The sequence below is a fragment of the Canis lupus genome, chromosome 19, assembly GCF_011100685.1.
Source record: "Canis lupus familiaris isolate Mischka breed German Shepherd chromosome 19, alternate assembly UU_Cfam_GSD_1.0, whole genome shotgun sequence".
NCBI lineage: Eukaryota > Metazoa > Chordata > Mammalia > Carnivora > Canidae > Canis > Canis lupus.
The window spans coordinates 3,240,837-3,258,724 of record NC_049240.1 but is presented as its reverse complement, the minus strand read 5'-3'; the positions used below and the strand labels follow the sequence as shown (position 1 = coordinate 3,258,724).

General features: G+C 44.8%; 1 non-coding gene across 1 annotated transcript in view; it reads right to left on the bottom strand.

Annotated features, from left to right (window-relative positions):
- Nucleotides 1-17,888, bottom strand: part of MAML3 — a 193,278-nt gene that overhangs the window by 115,025 nt on the left and 60,365 nt on the right. The window contains exons 5-10 of the transcript XR_005373867.1: nucleotides 15,978-17,268; nucleotides 11,036-11,220; nucleotides 10,050-10,163; nucleotides 7,952-8,114; nucleotides 1,599-1,698; nucleotides 200-642 (exon numbers count right to left, since the gene is read on the bottom strand). This is a non-coding gene — a transcript (mastermind like transcriptional coactivator 3). The remainder of the gene's footprint in view (nucleotides 1-199; nucleotides 643-1,598; nucleotides 1,699-7,951; nucleotides 8,115-10,049; nucleotides 10,164-11,035; nucleotides 11,221-15,977; nucleotides 17,269-17,888) is intronic.

The following is a 17,888-nucleotide window of genomic DNA, read 5'->3' as shown; positions in this document are numbered from 1 at the left end:
TTATTGTAATGATACAGTATATAATACAAGATATAAAACGTATTAATCAACTGTGTGTTATTGCTAAAGCTTCTGATCAATAATAGGCTATTAGTAATTGTGTCGAGGGGGAGTCAAAAGTTACATGGGATTTTCAAATGCACTAGGGTTCAGGGCCCCTGATCCCTGCATTGTTCATAGGTCAGCTGTATATTCTCACCTCAGGTCACAAAATGGATGATCTGGGGCAATGTTCATTTCTCTCCCCATTGGGAAGCTTTTTCTCCTCCACTGTATTTCAAGGTTACTCCCCCGAATATGGCTGTAAAATATAGTCGCTGTTCATTTCTGGCTCGCATCCCATATTGAGCCATGCAAGAGACAATTCTCCATGGGACTCTTATTTCTGCATGTTTGCAAGGAGAGGCACTGACTTCCTTTTTTTCAGATCATCTTTTCCAGGATGCTTACATAGTAGATGGCCTTGGAAAACAGAGAGAGTGTCTTCCTCCAGAACGAAAAGCAGTCATGCTTATAGTCCATCATAGAAGATTTGGGTTTTGTAAGTTCAAAGTTTCTCTTCTATAATGCAACCTACTACATGTGCAGGTGTCACTTGGCGTTCTTTACTTCACTTTATAGGAATTGGAACTCGGGAAACTACTGCAAAACAAACAAACAACCCCAAACACTGATACCCTTGCTACTGTTATTGTGCTCAGTAGTAAAGTTCTTGGTCTCTGACTTTACACCTTCTGCCAGCTGCAATACAACTATGGCAGGATAACCTGTTCTTGACAAGGTGACCCATCCTAAACAAGATTGGACTTTCTCTCTCCTCCTCTAACTGCTCATATGGAACACTCCTTTGGCGACACGTGAGAGCTTGGGATAGGCACCAGTGAAACCCTGGTGGGTGACAAAGGGACGTGGGCTTCCTACTCATGCAACTTCCTTATGCTTCTGGTTCCACCCATTTCCATCTTACAACAGATTATTTCTAAGCCTATCTGACTTCACGACTTGGCAGTTCCAACAGAACCCAGATCACAATGGAGAACCTGGCATAGTCATGTGATACTCCATGGGTTAATTCTAGCTTTCCATCAGAAACATGCCCCAAATTATGCCAGGAGCTTTCCCAAAAGACATACAATTTTGCTGTAGGTAACATGGCCTTCTTCTAGAATCCCAGAGACCTGCATTTTTGTTTTCACAATGGGATTTGCCATAGATTCCATACTATATCTTTTGAAAGTACATTAACACTTTCAACACCATAGGGTCTGTTGGATCATATGGCCCACATGGCAGGGAAGCCTGGAACTTCTTTAGAACCCATTTCCACTCAAGGCTCCACTGAAAACTGGCAGTCCTCTGTGTCATCTGATATATGAACTGGAACAGTATCCCCAAGTTGGAATGTGCTATTTTAGAGGCCAAAGAGAGCTATCAGGTGCTAGGCTTTCTTTTTCTGGAATAAGGATGCAAGACATTTGTCTTTTACTTTAGCGGGGATATCCTAGACCCCTAGAGACTTCACTGCAGTAGCAGCTCCCTGATTCTACATATATCTCAATGTATGCATCTTCTCCCCAAGGCCGTCAGTATATACCAACCTCTTGCTTATCTTGCCTGATCAGCATGATGTCATCAGTATAATAGATCAATGTAATGTTCTGCAGAATGTCCAGGTTGCATGGTCCAGAGCTCCAGGGACTGTGTTGTGACAGAGGGGGGAGTAAAAAACGCCTGAGAACAAAGTTGTTTCTTAGTCACCAAATCAGAGGGTATGTACCATATACCTGAACTATGTTAGTCTGCTCTATCAATGAAATCCTGTGGCGCAGCAGCTTTATCAGGATTACTACTTGGCCAAGTTCACAATAGACAATAACCATTCTCAAGGACCCAAATTCAACACAGATATGTTGGGGACTACCACCCTATATGCTTTAAGTCTTTAAAGGGCACAAATCTCCACTCCTAGAAAATGATATTGCTTTTGATTTACCATCTTAGTTGGAGATTTGGGTAAGGACTGAGGGCAATTTCAGAGGCTTCCATTTGGCCTTCCCCTCTGGGATTGCTCATCCCCAGTATGCCAAGGATCCAATGTGCAAGTTACAGCAAAAGCCAAGTGTATTCAGTGTTACTCAGGGATATTGGTTGGATCCACAGACTACCCAGAGGACACCCTGGCTAAAAGTCAAGCTTTAGCCTGGACTTACTTTATTTCTTGGCCCTGTGAGCTCTAACTCTAACAGAGGACTGGGATAACACTTCAGGTCTCCAGGCATCAATGTCAACCCAGACCTGTATCTGATAGCCTCAAAATATTTGAGTATTTTCCTTTCTACAGTGTATGTAGGTCCCTTTTGGAAAGAACTAGGGGAATCCTCATGATATATACTTGCCATGGTGTTCGGGCCTGGTGATATGGCCACTTTTTTAGTCAATGGGATCGAGATCTGAAAATCTTCACAGGTCCAGGAAATAAAGCAAATGGTGACAACTTTTCATTGGAGTGCACTCTGCCACTGCTCCTCCATTCATGCTGTCTTCTGATTGGTGGTATCAATCAGCACCCTCATTAGCTAACCATCCTTTTGCCCCCAATCTTACATTCAACCATTTTGAACAAGCATGCTCAAAGTCTCAATTCCAGGGGTACTCCTCTGGCTCCTGCTGGTTCATGCTAGCTAAACCTCACAGCTCTTTGAGATACGGTATCTATCTTTCCTTATCAAAACCAATATATCCTCAGCTGAATTATGCTGAAATTTAATCTTTGTTTCTGGTGTAGTAGCCAGAATAAAAGATGGAAGAGTTCCTGGGGGGTGGGGGGGCACACCTAATTCCTTGCCGAGAAAAGAAGCCTCTGTATCTTTCTGAATTACAAAAATACTAGCTTTTACTCTGGCAGCACTGAGCATTAGGAGGGACCTGAGGAATCAAATTCTTAGGAATATCCACCAAGATGTCCCTGTCTCAGTTTTTAAGATCTCATGCTTTCCCGACCAGAGCCTTCATCCTACAACAGATCTGTCTGAGCTGAGCATTTACACATCACTGAGGCTTTGCAATCCTAAATCAGATTCTGTATTTGCTCCTCAATTGTGTCTGCTCTTCCACCGCATGAGATGAAAGAAAGCTTCTTTATAAACTACCAATAAAGCCCTGTGGCTACCACACTTAGCTTTTATCTGTATTTAACTGTACTCGGTTTCTTATTATTCCCCTGGAGGCCGCAGGTACAACTTAGTAGCAACCAGTAAATTCTACCGTCCGTGTAGGCCACGTTCCCCCACATATCTTTCAAATATCTTAATCATTGCACAGGCAAGGGCATTCTCCTTCACCAGGAGATGGGAAGATCCTGGGAAGACAGGATGTCGTCTTCCCAGGCAACCACACATGAAATCTTCAATAACTGAGTTGCCACCTTCTGCCAGGGAGTATCTATGTCCCACATACCACCACCCAGGAGGAGGCCCTCCTGGTCAGCCACATTGCAAGCAACTCAGTTGCAAAACCCATCTTAACAACAGCTTACTCAGACCACTCCTGGTGTCTCCTCTGTCTTTCAAGCAGCGGACACCCACATAGGATCAGATATGGAACGGACTTGTTGGAGTAAACAATTATAAAGAATAAAAGGGGAACAGTAAGCAAGAAGAGTCTTTAGACTCAATGCAGTTCTGACATCCATGAAAGAAGACAGGGAAGGAAGAGCTGAATAGGAAGAGCTATTGACCCCAGTAGGGGTTCTAAGTTAATCTTGGCCAGGTCAATGGGAAGGTCCTGAGCCAGGGTTGCTCATTAGACAATTCTGCATTTAGGAGGAATGGACTGGTTTAGTAACCCCATTATTCTCTGTCATCGATTGGGAGCAGCCTAGAAATCCAGTGGATCCCAAGGTGCAGGAGCTAGAGGCCGTCAATCAGCTAGGGCTTCCACGGCAGAACTGAATGATGTGCCTTCATGGCCGCCATTATGGGATAACCATCCTCCTGTGGGCTTGATGGGGATGGCTACCAAGAGGAGAGCAAAGCACAGACAGCCTCTGGGCACTCTTCAAAAAGTAAGGAGAAGCTATCCATGCAAGTAGGGTGAGGGTTCCTGGGAACCAGCTCCTAACTTAGCTTTCCCCATTCAATCATAACTTTCTACTCCTTTGGTCAAGCTGGGATGAAGTTAAAGACTCTTTAGGGTCCAAAATACTTAAAACAGAGGCACCTGTAACTGGAATCTACAACGCACGCTGGCAGGTGTGGTAACTACCATGGCTTCCAAAACACCACGTAAGGGTGAGGGAGGCAGTCTCAGACATACTGCACGTGTGTATTAGGCAAGGTCACACCACTTGGAATGCCCACCTCACTCCAACTTCCAGTGATTCTCTCCATTAATAAATAGGAGAATAAGGTGGCGTCCAAGGAAAGGTACTAAGGAGGGGGCGGTAACCTGCCCAAGCAGTTCTCACCTTACCTGCTATGGAAGCACTTGATGCCAACATGAAAACTAAGTGATTCACAAGCTAATATTGCTTTGGTGTGTGCATGAGCATAAAAGTTCCCTGCTTGCGTGAATGCAATTCTCCATCTAATTACCTAATTACCCAGCCCATTTCCAAGAAGGGCCCTGGGCCCTGGAGAGTTCATCTGGGTACACGATAATTGGCTGACCAACTGACTGAATTCTCCTGTTGAAAAACTTGGAGGAAATGAGTCCAAATTCTGACAGCAGGAAATTTTAGTGGCTGTGTTGTTTCTCGGGCTGGTGGAGATTATGTTAGGGGTCACCCTCATCACTAGACCCACCTCTGAGCACTGGGTTTGCAGTTCTAGTTTCATGGAATTTCAAGGTTGGAAGGCACCATACAAAGTCATCCCAGGCCAAACCCCATGACCTGAAATGTCAACAGTGCTGTCCTATAGATGTACAGAAATGGTGGTGCCATCCATACCAACTCTGGTATCACATTTGCTTCCTTTTCTGCTGATCTGGACACAGCTAGCTAGCGGGCCATGTTCTGGCTCTTACAATTATTTGCTGTCCAAGGTTTTCGGTGTCCAAATGTCTGGGCCCTGTGTCTTGAGAGCTTGCACAATGTGCACAAATGCAGTTATGATAATAAATCTGAAATCAAATTTAATACTAACTTCCCCCAGCCATCCCACACAGTCCCATCTCACCACGCAATCAGCTGGCATATGGCTTAGGAAATATCAGCCATACACCAGTAAAAACAAGGCACAGTTAGGAAGCATATCGCTGTCAAGAAACCATGCGATTAATTTCAAAGTAAAAAATAATTGGATTATCTGTGCTATGGTTTTCTTCATTAGTGCAGATAATTGGGAGATTTTAGTAGTATATTTCCTTCCTTGAAGAAAATGCTTATAATATAATGATGGGGATCCCTCCCCTTTAGGTTTCCACTGAGTGGGAGTTTGTAGGAGCCTATATCTGGTACCTCTGACTGGCAGGTAAGGAATAAAATAGTAGGAAAAAGTGACCTTAGTGGCTGGGACCATGAAAAAAAAAATCACTGAAGCTCTATCACCACCACCCCATGTGAACATGACATCTGCCACACGCTGCCACACTGGGGTTGAAGCCACACAGACTCATGCTCTCCAGAAGGAGTCAGTGGTCAGGGTTGGGCTGGCCAAGTGGGATCTGGCAATAGAGTAGCAGAATAAATCCAGGCAGGAAGGATCCTAAGGCCAAGGGCTGAGAGTCAGCACTAACAGCAGGGAGAGAAAGTTGAACCCAAGATGAGAGGCGACACTGCTCAGGCCTCCACGTTGCGCTGCCTGCTGGCTGGGCTTGGTGCAAAGTGTGGTCACAAGACCACCTACAAGGAAAAGCACCTGAAGAGCTTACAAAGATGTGGATTCCTGGGTCTCCAGCACAGACCTGTTTAACCAGTATCTCTGGGATCTGAGCCCAGGAATATGTATTAAAACAAATTTCCTGGGTGATTCTTAGACAATGCACATTTCAGACTCACCACTCTGGGCATGTGGTACAAACCCCGGCACGGGAGCTCCACCTGCCTAGGTGTGAACCCCCATCCTACTGTGGCACGCTCATTACGGGGGGCTCTTCACAGCCCCCACCGGCATCAATATTCCCCAGGATCCAATCCAAAATGGGTTTAATGAGCATGTTCTTTTTGAGAAACGCTGTTCGGGAATCCCAAACCAGCAATGGGCAATCTCTCAAGGCAGAAAGGCTGAAAATCAGCCACAATTTATTTTCTCAGAACTGGGAAGGGTGGAGTGGCTCTTCTCTTCTAGCTGGATGTGCTGAATTAGAACCATGCAAAACAAATACAGTTCCCCCGGGGCCCTGTGCATGATTTATTTCCAGATTTAATGAATGGCCACGTGCCTGGGTTAGTGGAAAATAACCCGCAGACCGGCTCATCCCTGAAAAGCCTCTCTCCGCCGATGCCACTGAAGGACGCTGACCCATTTCCACATCCTAATCTCTCAGCAAAGCAGGTGACACGGCAGGCTGACAAGGTACTCAGGATGCCTGCTTTGCCTCTGAGAACACAGTTTCTCAACATCCTATGAAATGTCTATTGATCCAAGCATGTAGCTGATGTCGACGCTGATTGTCTGAAGGGAGGCTGCTCAATATCACAAGGTCATGATGAGGGGAGAAAACAACGAATAATTCACTATCCTTGTACACAAAGGACCGGGCGTTGTTTTCTTCCTTCTTGACAGTATCTTTCTGAGGCACCGAGTGACTCTCCCTGTCACTGGCCTTGCTGGGGGATTTAGGCCTTACATTGGCTTGTATTTACCTGTTTCTCCCCTGGCTTAACTTTTCAGATTCCTGTCACAGCAAACACCTGTTTTATATGCTCTGTCCCTGCTGCAGCCTCATCACACAAAAGGCTGATTTAACTCCTCGAGAGAAAGGCATTATTTCACAGGCCCTGGCACTTTCCGGAAACCTATTTCCTACCTGCGAGGAGCACCATCTCTCTACCGAAACCGTATTTATCAATGCTTAATTGATTTAATAGGCCCCGTCTTGCAGGTGTACTGTCAGGCTTCGTGGATTCACTCGTGCGTGAGGTTCTGGGGGCTACGCAGAGGGAATGAGGCCTGGTGGCTCCAGGAGCGCTGCTCTGAGTATCTGCTGCCACTGCCCACATGGCGACAGAGATGAACCCAGAACGTGCCACTCCTCCCCGGGCAGGGCAGCCAGCGGGAGGAGCAGGGAGGTCTGCAGGAGCACACAGGTAGCTCTATCCTTAGGGCTGCTCCTCTCCAACACTATGAGGTAGGCGGAGTTTGTATTCCGAAGTATCACTCTCTTTTTTTTTTTTTTTTTGCACATTTTGCCCCTTGATCCACTCATTCTCTCCTGCCCTCCCACAGCCCTGCTCCTTCCTCTCCATCCATCCCTCACCCCCCTTCTCCCTCCTTCTCTTATCTAGGCAACAGTCCTTGCTTGTGCTCTGCTGCCAGAAAAACAGAGGATCAACTGATGCACATTAAGGGCTAAACGACTAGTGAGGTGAACATCTCTCAATAGCATGTGTGTTTTAAGAGGACATTTCTAAATCCAAGGGGGGACAAACATTATAATGGTGGAAATTCACAATCAAGCACAGAAGGGAGAAAATGAGGCTGTCATTGTTTCTGAAATCACAACACTAGTTATATCTGTTTGCCTCTCCTTGAAAGTCAGTAGAAACCTGTTTCTTGGTTCACATGTGTAATAGGTATCAATTTCCTTGCACATATTTACATGTGTCAGAAACATGTTTTGTTTCCCTTTTTCTTTTCTTTTCAAGCCTCCATTCCTCTGGGGCTGCAGGAATTTAATTTCAATTAATCTGGCTTTTCCCCTTCCACTTTCCCCTGGATTGCATCTAAATTTTGGAGACTTCCACAGTGCCACGTATTGGAGGGGACATCTGGTCCTCAGGATCACTCACCATCCATGCTGGCCTCCCCCGAGGTGTCCACCTTGCCATCTGCTCTTCAGTTACTGGTTCACCAGGTGGCTGCTGACTCATCCCTTGTGCCTGACCATGAGACTCTTTCACATCCAGCTCTCTCTTGGCTACTTGCAGGACCTCTTGGGCATATGGGTGTTCACTGTGTTGCCATACAAAAAAAAAAAAAAAAAAAAAAAAAAATCAGAAATCTCCAAGAGGCTGTGCAAAATCGTTCCCCATTTTTTTTTTTTTTTACCAGTAACATAATCCTACCAGTGTCCCACACCTTGTTGGGGCATGAGAACAGCATTATTTTGTGGGGTCATGCTGTTCCTAGGCTCTAGCTGGGAACCTGGAATGCAGGTCCCTTCCTTCTTGAGGCAAAACGAACCAAAGTGGGGAAAGACGGCATCTGTCCTTCCTCCCCAGTCCTGCACCAGGCTGAACCCTGGAAAGGGGGCAAATGAATGTTTCTCAGGGACCTACCAGCCTCTAGTCCTTGGGGCTTTTTCCTAACTTCTTCCTCTCCATAGTTAATCAGTTATTTTTCTCTAATTTCCACTGGTATCTTTTTCTTGAGGCCAAACATGCAAAATGACTAAAGACAGGGAAAGTCCAAGGAATGCAAGAAAAAGGAGGACAGACTGATTTTATTTTAAAATATTCACCAAATTGTAAAATACTGTGCTAGCCCCTATGAGAGATATACAGTATTATAAAGCATAGGCTTTGCCAGCAAAAAAACTTATACACATAAATGTAATGTTAAATATGGACTCAGAAGTCACATGAATTTATGGGAAAAAAGAAGTCAGTTCATAATTGCCCCCACACTTTTCCTTTTTTTTTTTTTTTTTTTTTTTCTTTTCTCATTTTTCCCTTTCAAGGAATGCCTCAGATGCCAGGGGGAATTTCTTAAAGTTAGAAGCTAAATAGAGTATTGACCAGACTCTATATCAACAAATATTCCTATAGCTTAAATCTGTGATTCAATTAGAAATATCAAAGTGTTACCATAGAATTTACTTACCCTGAGTGGTATTGGATACAAATGAATTCTAAGACTAAAGACTAAGACTAAGACCACGCTTAGAATTACAACGTCATTTGCCTTCTTTAAGATCTCTTAGTTGGGAGACTTTATTTCTATTATAAAAAATTTAGAGCAGCAGCCACTCATTTTTAGGGCTGGTGTGGAAGATGATCTTATTAGCCAGGGTAAGTATAGCCAGCTGCTGTAACAACAATTTCTAGGTCTCCAGACCTTAGCACAGTGAAGGTGACTTTTCACTCCACAGTCCATTGTTCCCCAGAGTCATGTGGGGACCTAACCTCTGCCTTTATGCACAGCTCCCAAACTTATCCTGGGTGACACTGAGCCCACTAATGGGCACGAGGGGGCATGCAGGATTGTGCAGGAGGTCTTTATTGGCCTGCCTTGGAGGTACTACATGTTACTTCCTCTTATTTTTCACTGGCTGGAACTCATCACACACATTAGGTTCCATTTAATTGCAGAAGGATGGGAAATGTCATCGAGCTGTGGATCCAGGAGAAAAAGGCAATGGGGTTGGTGAGCCCATCATAGCTTCTCCGCCATATTTGTGAGCAAAACTCTGTGCCTGCAAAATGCTCCCTGGGACTAAAAGCCTTGTTAGCCAAGAGCCAGAACTGTTTAAAAGAAAAAAAAAAAAAAAAAGAGCCAGAACTGTTTCATATACAAAGAGAGCTGGAGTGTCAGAGAGGCATGATAGTTCTATCTGACCTCCCTCCCTCCCTTCCTCCTGCTCTGGCTTCCTCATCTCCACCCGCCTTCCTTGAGACAGTGGGTAGGCACATTAGAGCCTGCATCTGCACACTCGCTGCCACTGTACAGGTTTCTTCAGGAAGTAGAGGCAATAGCAGTCAGAAGTGGGCTTTTCTTCCAGGTGCTTGGCAGCACCCTGCCCCAGCTCAGAAAGCACAGCACATGGATAATCAGCACTAATCAATGTCAGCCTCGTCACTGGATGTTGGCAGAGGCTCAGCATGGCACTGAAGAGAAAGCCTGGTAGCTATGCTGGGCATGGGGGGTGGGGAAAGAATTAAGACCTACCTCGGAGCCTGGGTGGAGGACTGTCTGCGTGCCAGGAGGGCTCTGATGGAAGAGGTTTTGGTCTCTCCTGTGCTGTTAGCCAAGCCTGGGCCCTATAAAGTATTCGCCTGTTGACTGAAAGGGAATCATTCTGAGGCAGAAAAATGCCAACAGTGCTCCTGGGAATTGTGCTTTTGCTTTTTAGTGTCTAAGTGGCTTTAAGGAAATGGATTAACTTGGTATTTTCAAATGAGATATTCTTCACTTCCTGCCCTCAAATGCATCATGTATATAGGTAAGGCAGCCTTCTTCTGGAACAAGCCACCACCTCAGAACAGAGGGCTGGCACCTCCTTAATGGCAGTGACATTTTTATCAATGGATCAAGCTTGAGGAGCCGGTTGGTTTAGGCAGCCATCTTCTTACATTACACACACCACAAAAAAACTGGGGCCTGAGGAAAGGACATCTTAGCCAACCTTACCAAAAAAACAGTAAGGATATTTAGGTTATGGTCCAGGGAGAAGGGCCATCATCACCCAATAGAGGAACTGCGGATGGAGAATGAAGTCCTAGGTGAGGAGGATTACTGTATCTGATAAAGAATGTATAGTACACAGAACTCTGTTGTTCTTTCCTTTTTCCTTCTAGTAGGTTCTAAAACATAAGGTATTAAAATCTCCTTCCTAGGGCCTTTCAGCTAAAAGATAATCCATCTTCAGGGCACCTGGGTAGCTCAGTTGGTTGAGCTTCTAACTCCTGGTTTCGGCTCAAGTCCTGACGTCAGGATTGTGGGATCAGGTCACGTCCAGCTCTACACTGGGCAGGGAGTCTGCTTAGGATTCTCTCCTTAATAATCCATCTTCATCTCCACAAAGTCAGCAGGGTTGGATTATATGAAATTTGAGAGTATCTTCCCTCTGACATTTCTATACTGATAGGCTTCAAAAATATTCAATCCAACCAACTCTTCACTGCTACATACAATCTCATAACCCTTTTATTTACCAGAGCAGGTCAAGCTCATAATCATAGCTTTCCTCAGAGACGGCAGTTGTGCTGGATGTTGGCTCCAGAGAGATTCATTCTGAGTACCTCCCAGAACTCTGTCACCAACACCGTTTCCTGTCGGAGTGAGGTCAGGATCCTCAGAATTTTCTTCTGGAAAGATCTTTGCCCTATTCTGTCCAGCTCTGAAAATCAAATGAGATCCTGGGTCTCAGTTGTGAGGTTACAAACAGTTATAGTGGAGCTCTGGTAATATAGGTACATGTTTTCTCATATACTGTCAACCTGCCATGGAACCACATAATCATTTTTCTCTCGAGGATCTGTGTTTCCAAAAAAAGCCTAATTGCAAGATGTACACGAAATAAGCTTTTGATTTCTAAAGCAATTGTTTGGATCAGCTAAGTTTTTTCAGATTATAAAACTCTGAGATAAGGTCATCGCATGTCCTGACCACAGAAGGTCAAGGAAGTCTTTGTCATTTCTTTTTTTTTCCCCATTTTTTCATGCCCTCATCAATGATTTATTGTTGAACAGTACTATGGACCAGGAGATAAATCACACAGGAAAGAAGAATCTTGTTGCTGAAAGGTATTGAGGAAATACAGTGCTTTGAGATTGTTTTTAAATAATTGGAGGAATTAAGAGAATAATCAGGAATTATAAATTTGAATTCTGGCATGGGCACTGAACCAATGTAAGACTGCGTAAAGTTGGTTGACTATCCAAGTGTTTTCATTTTCCCATTCATATGTAAAGGCCTTAGGTAAAATGCACTAAAAATAAGCCAGATACTATTTCTAGTCCTGAAGTCATCCTGAACAGTATCTCCAGAATGGATATCGTCCTCAATGAAAATCAGGTGATTTGCTAAGATTAGAAGGGGAAATAAATCAGCTAAGTAATGCTTATGTCATTCACAAGAAACCAAAGTGAACATCAAGAGACGTTATGAAGGTAGGTGTTCCTATCCACATATAGCACTGGGAGCTAGTACTGCAGGTAGACTGTAGATGCAGTTACCCAGTTGAATATTTAAATACGTCCTTATTTGACTGTGCAATCACACAGCCAAATATATTCAAGGGTAGTTTCCTTTATAAGAAAAAAAAGACTAAATGAAATGCTCAAAGATGACATTAGCTCAATTTTATGTTTGAAAACTTAATTGCACCCAAGTGAGAAAATACAAAATTAAAGTTCTCACTGCAAGAATTGAGCCTTACAGCACCTCGTAACAAGAAGAGATTTTACCACACATGTTGGAACTCAATGAGATGTGTGTACTGAAACCTAGACTGGAAAACTGCCTGCAAACCCATTACTGCCCCTCTCCGAGAGTTTGAAGGGTAAGCCTTCTTTTGAGATTATACAGAGGTTTTATCTTGAGAGTTACACCTAGGATTTGCACCGTGGATTGCACCATCTAGTTAATGTCCTACTGGATAGTAACTCATATAATTTTATATAAAAACAATTTTGTCTTTCTGATCCCTCTATACTGTGTCTACCAAGACACCCCTATGAATTAAAAAAAATGAGACAAAGGCTATGTGAATGTTGGAAGTGAAACCTCAGGCCCTGTGGTCCTGCTTTATTATTAGAGCACATGAGTGACTAGAGAAGCCACTAACTGTGGTGACCTTCAACCCTTTTCATTGCTTCTGGTTTAAATTCTGATACATGTCTCTCCTTTGGAGACTTCTGGAGGCTTAGAAATACCTGATGTCGCTTCTTCACACCCAAACTAGCCCAGAAGAGCCTAGGTTCCTGTCTTCTTTCTGCAGTATTGTCTCCTGAGTTCCTGAGGTCAACTGGAGCTGTGGAAAATTGTTTACTGTCTTTCTGAAATGCCTTCTAGAATCCAGGAAAGAAGAAATGAGCTGTCTACTGAAATAGAGTCTGGAGACCTTTTGCCTAGAATTCCCCTGATGTGACTTAATCCCTTCCCACTGTTGTACACTTTAGGAGTACAGGCAATAAAGAAAGCAAGCATTGCCTGTGTCACTACCAAGGCCTGCTTGTCAATCTGTTCTTCAATCTAATTTTTTAAAAGATTTTATTTATTTACTTGACAGAGAAAGCGAGCAAGCACAAGCAGGGGGAGCCGCAGAGGGAGAGGAAGAAGCAGGCTCCCTGCTCAGCCAGATTCATATGACCTGAGCCGAAGGCAGAGCTTAACTGACTGAGCCACAGACACCTCTGTTCTTCAATCATTTATCCAACAAACTGTAACTATGAGTCTATCATAGTGCTAGTCTCTAGGACATTCAAAGATGATTAAGGTATTGTCCATACTCTAAAGGGGCTCACACTAGTTTGAGAGATGATGTTTGTACACATATATATTCATAAAAAATCAGCTAGAAAGCGATGGGTGCTATGGGAGAAACCCAAGTACCAGGAGGATTCAGATTTGAGAGGAGGCCTCAAGAAAGGAGTGGTGGTTGAGCTGGCCCTTGAAAGGGAAGAGTATGGCATGGGGAGCCACAAGATGCTGGTGCCACTGATAGGATGTCAGTAGATAAAGAGAAAAGACAGGGATTTGGGGGGTGGTTGTGGTGGGTGTGTGCTAAGGGCTGAGGCAGCAGGTAGGAGGTAAAGGAGAGATAATGCCACTGGTTCTGGACATGTTGAGTTTGAAATTGCAGTTGGAGATCCCAGTAGAGCGTTCCAGCAGGCAAAAAGAGCAGTCCTGAGAAAGTTTAAACTTGGGATCATGTCTGCACAAAGAGGCCTGTTGAGATATTGGATGTTGCTTAGGAACTGGAGCTAAGCCCTACAGCAAAGCAATTAACACTCAGCAACAGATACTAATGTCTTCGTTACTTGCAGGCAGGCCATATACCAAGACACGGAGAAATTCAGCTTTTTAGAAATCTGGGGAGACTCTTTCCTAGATTAGAGAAGTAAGGCCAGTCTCTGGTGAGTGGATCCTGGTGGAGCATTTCGGTATACTGAGCCCCATGAGTATATGATTATAAGCTCATCTGTCCCTTTAAAAAAAAAAAAAAAAAAGCTGCACTTTGCTCCTTATCCAGAACTGCTTGAGGTTGATGTCATGAGCACCCCTGTTTGCTTCTTGCTGTCTAGTGGGCCCCATCTTCTCAGAATGATGTAGATGCGTGTTCTAGCCTTTCTGTGATTTGTCTACTGCTGTACTATTATAAGCATTATCGATCACGCAATCCATTAGGGCACCATTCACCATAAATAATTTATCCCTTCAGGCATGAGCTCGTCTCTGCCACAGATGCCATCAGCAAGAATTCCCTTCAGGAGTTTGGGCTGGGTGGGGAGGGGGGGCGGGGAACAACTGCATTGCAAATGTAGTTTAAACACGCAAGGCCCAGGGAGAAATAAAAATAATGACTGAGCAAACCTCGTGCCTGGAGACTGGATTCTACTGGGGATGGTCTGTCAAAGAGAGAACAGATCTGAAGTTTTCCAAGACCAGCACTGCACCCACAAAAAGCAAAAAAGCATGCTGTCCTGACAAATAGATATAAGGCTATCTTCCTAGCTGAGGGAATTTGTTTAGGCAGCACATCAATATTTGTTGAACACACCAGAGCAATGCTAAATGTTATAATTGCCAGGGACTGGCGAGGCTGAGGGAGGCGTAGAAACAGGCAGCAGAAGAAACAGTAGACATGGTCTTGTAACTGCATAGACTGGAAAATTCTATCAGTCAAATAGGAAAACGTGTGTAATTAAAACTATAAGATTTCTGACAAAAACAAAAGAGTGCAAGAGCATTAGAGCTCAGAGTGCATCTATAACTTGTGGAAGGACCGTCACAGTAACCAAGTGCTCAGGCCTCAGGCTTTAGGCAGGGTTGCAAAGGAAGAAGAGCCATATAGACAGAGAAGCGAGGAAGAGAGAGGTACTTCTAGCAGAGGAGGATGGATGTGCAAAAGTGTGAGGTTGGGAGCTCACGAATCGTGGATGCCAACCAACAGATCTCAGCTAGGGCAGAGAATCCGTGGTGTAAAATCTGAGAGTAACGAGTCAGGATGGCGGAAGGAGGCTGCTAGGTTGTGGTTTTCCCACACGACACTAGAGTCGGAGTGGCCCTTGGTAGGGTAGACAAGACCTGGGGAAATTTTTTCACCCTTTTTCCCTTTGAGCCCTTCTGTTTTGAGCTGTCTAGGACTTCCCAGCTACTGTAGGTCTTGTAGGAAAAAAGATAATTAAGCTTATTTATAATATGTTTATACATTTACCCTCTGAATTAGTCAGAGTCAAGACAAGAAAACCAGAGCCCAAGTCAGGTAGTTCATGAAAGGGAATCGATAGGGGAACTAGCCACAAATAGGTTGGAAGAAGTGAAGAGCTAACAGGAGCTGGTGAGGCCACGATTAGTAACAGCTAGAGCTGCAGAAACCAAGGGAGAAGAGCCTGGAGGACACGGAGCCATGGTCGAGCTGCCTGGTAGGAGCTGGGAGCACAGAGGAAACGCAGACAGGAAAGATACCACCTGAGGCTGAGAGAGGGGTGGGAGTTCCACTTCTCCCCCCCCCGCCCTCTGACTTCCTGCTAAGACCTCCCTTGGGCCTAACCTAAGTGGAAGCCAGTTGGTAAGGAAACCTAGAAAATACAATTTGGATACTTGTTGATATCAGTAGTGGAAGGGTAGGGAACAACAGGTATCCCCTTGATGATCAGTACAGTATTTGCAGATGACTCTCACAGGGAAGCAATGCCTCTCACACGCAAATGGACTTAAACTGGTGGAATTAAGCATCCAGTGAGGCAGTATTTAGGGACAAAATCTTATTAGAGACTGCAATTAACACTACTTGGTCCACCACCCGACCTATAGTAGAAGAGCTGAAATCAGAATCGTAGCTTAGCTGGGAAGTTGCTGAGGTCTCTCGGAGCCTGAGCTTCGTTCCACCATGACCGCCCTGGTTAGCTTTGGACAAGAATCAGCCAATACCTGTCTGCTCCAATGAGAGGGCTGCAGGCTCAGTGAAAGCTGAGCAGAAACTGATTGAAGACTATGGTTTCTGCTCCTCTGACTCAATTCCACAGGCGAAGTCTTAAGGCCTAGAACCCTCCAGTCTCTGGTTCCTTACAAAGGTCTGCTGATGTCATTTCTGGGACTCTGTTGTTCCTCAGAGGCCTCAGAGGAGCATTCTTGACTTGTCTGAGTCTCTTTGGCCTGATTTGATTAAAAGATTAAAGTATATACAAGTTTTACCAAGGGGGCTCACACAAAAGCATTCCAAGGCCCAATGGAGGCTCTTAGACACTGGGTCTCCCGTAGAAATCCTGTCCCCAAGGAGATGCTTCTGATTAACCTTTAGGGATCATGTGCTTTTACATTAAAGAGTCCAAATTTCAAATAATGGTCACAACTAGGGATGATATGAAGACAGACTCTGTTTTGTTTTATCCCCAGAAGTTAATGTTGATGTACATCACATTCATTTAGTAGAATTCACTTAATATGGATTGATCAACCACAGGGCAGATGGCCTCATAAGACATGATCCCTGCCCTATGCCAACTTAGTCAGGGCCAGGAAGAGGGAGTCAGATGCTTGTTGGTGGCAACCCAGGACTGTATAGGCAGCACACCGATTTTCAAGAGTGGGATATGATCACTGCATTGTTCATCTGTTTGGTACTATTGCTGCAATTCGCTGATTCTTAAACAGAGCTCGACAAAATAGGCTTGTTGTTAAGCCAGGCTGCTAATTGTGCTGGTAATTAAAAACTGGCTGTACTGGGTTTGGCCCATGTTCCCTACCTCGAAACCTTCCAAATCAGCGTTTGCCTTTCACAATGAGCAAAACACCTACTCTGTTTCCCCCACTCATTTTCAAAAACTTTCAAATGCCACTTAGCTGATGCTTTCACGGAGTCTGGAAGGACTTCTGGTATTTCATTGAGAAAGATGCCATGTGCACAGCAGTAAGCAGGGCTATATATAGCCAGGGACGACTGAGGGCGACTGCTGAGAATGCTCCAAGGAGCCAAGGGGATGACTGTGCTCGTGGCCTCATCTCATCCTCCTGCCAGGCTTCTTTGATGACGTCACATTCCGTTCAGAGTTTCTGGCTCTGGGAGCCTGAATGTCAATTCCTGGAGGCTGAGGGCCACGTGGTAGTCCACAGCTTGTAGGCTTGTTTGTGCATGCATGCTCATGCGTGCACATCCACTCAGAGTTGGTGCGTCATCTTCCTATATTTATCCAGTTGCTGTTTTACTGGCTCTGAGAAGCATCTGTAAAGAAAAAAAAAAAAAAAAAACCAAAGCTGCCTCCTCCTGCTATGCAAGCTGTCTGAGCCCCAGAGACAGGCTCTACTGTCTCAATCATGTGTGTGCAAGTAGGGGTTGTGATTCCCCAGAGTGCCTGGGTCACTGAGGAGACACCCTCTCCCTCCTCCAGCAGGTTGAGAGCTTACAGTACAAGAGCATACAGCCTTTGTGCTCCAGCCGTGGCCCTGCTGTCCTTGCTCACTCCCAGTTAGGTCTGATTGGGAGAGGTACAATGTGAGCAGAATGAATACCTGGCTGGGGAAGGGGAGCTGGTCAGGCCTCTGGGGCAGGAAAAATTGGTACTAACAGCTGCAGTAAGGAATAAGGACCTGGAAAGTTATCATGAAATGTTATAGCTGAAAGGGATCACTGATATTGTCCACCTAAGACTGTTGTCTCATAGAGAAGGAAACTGAAGCCAAGCAAGTAGAGTCATCCAGCACTAAGGCTGACCCTGAAGTGCAGCACTTCTGGATGCCAGTGCAGTGACTTTCTATGACCCTCTACCCAGCAGCTGGAGCCTCAACTCACCTGCAGGCCATTCTCCAGCAAACATCATTCAAAATAGAAGACCCAAAGATGAT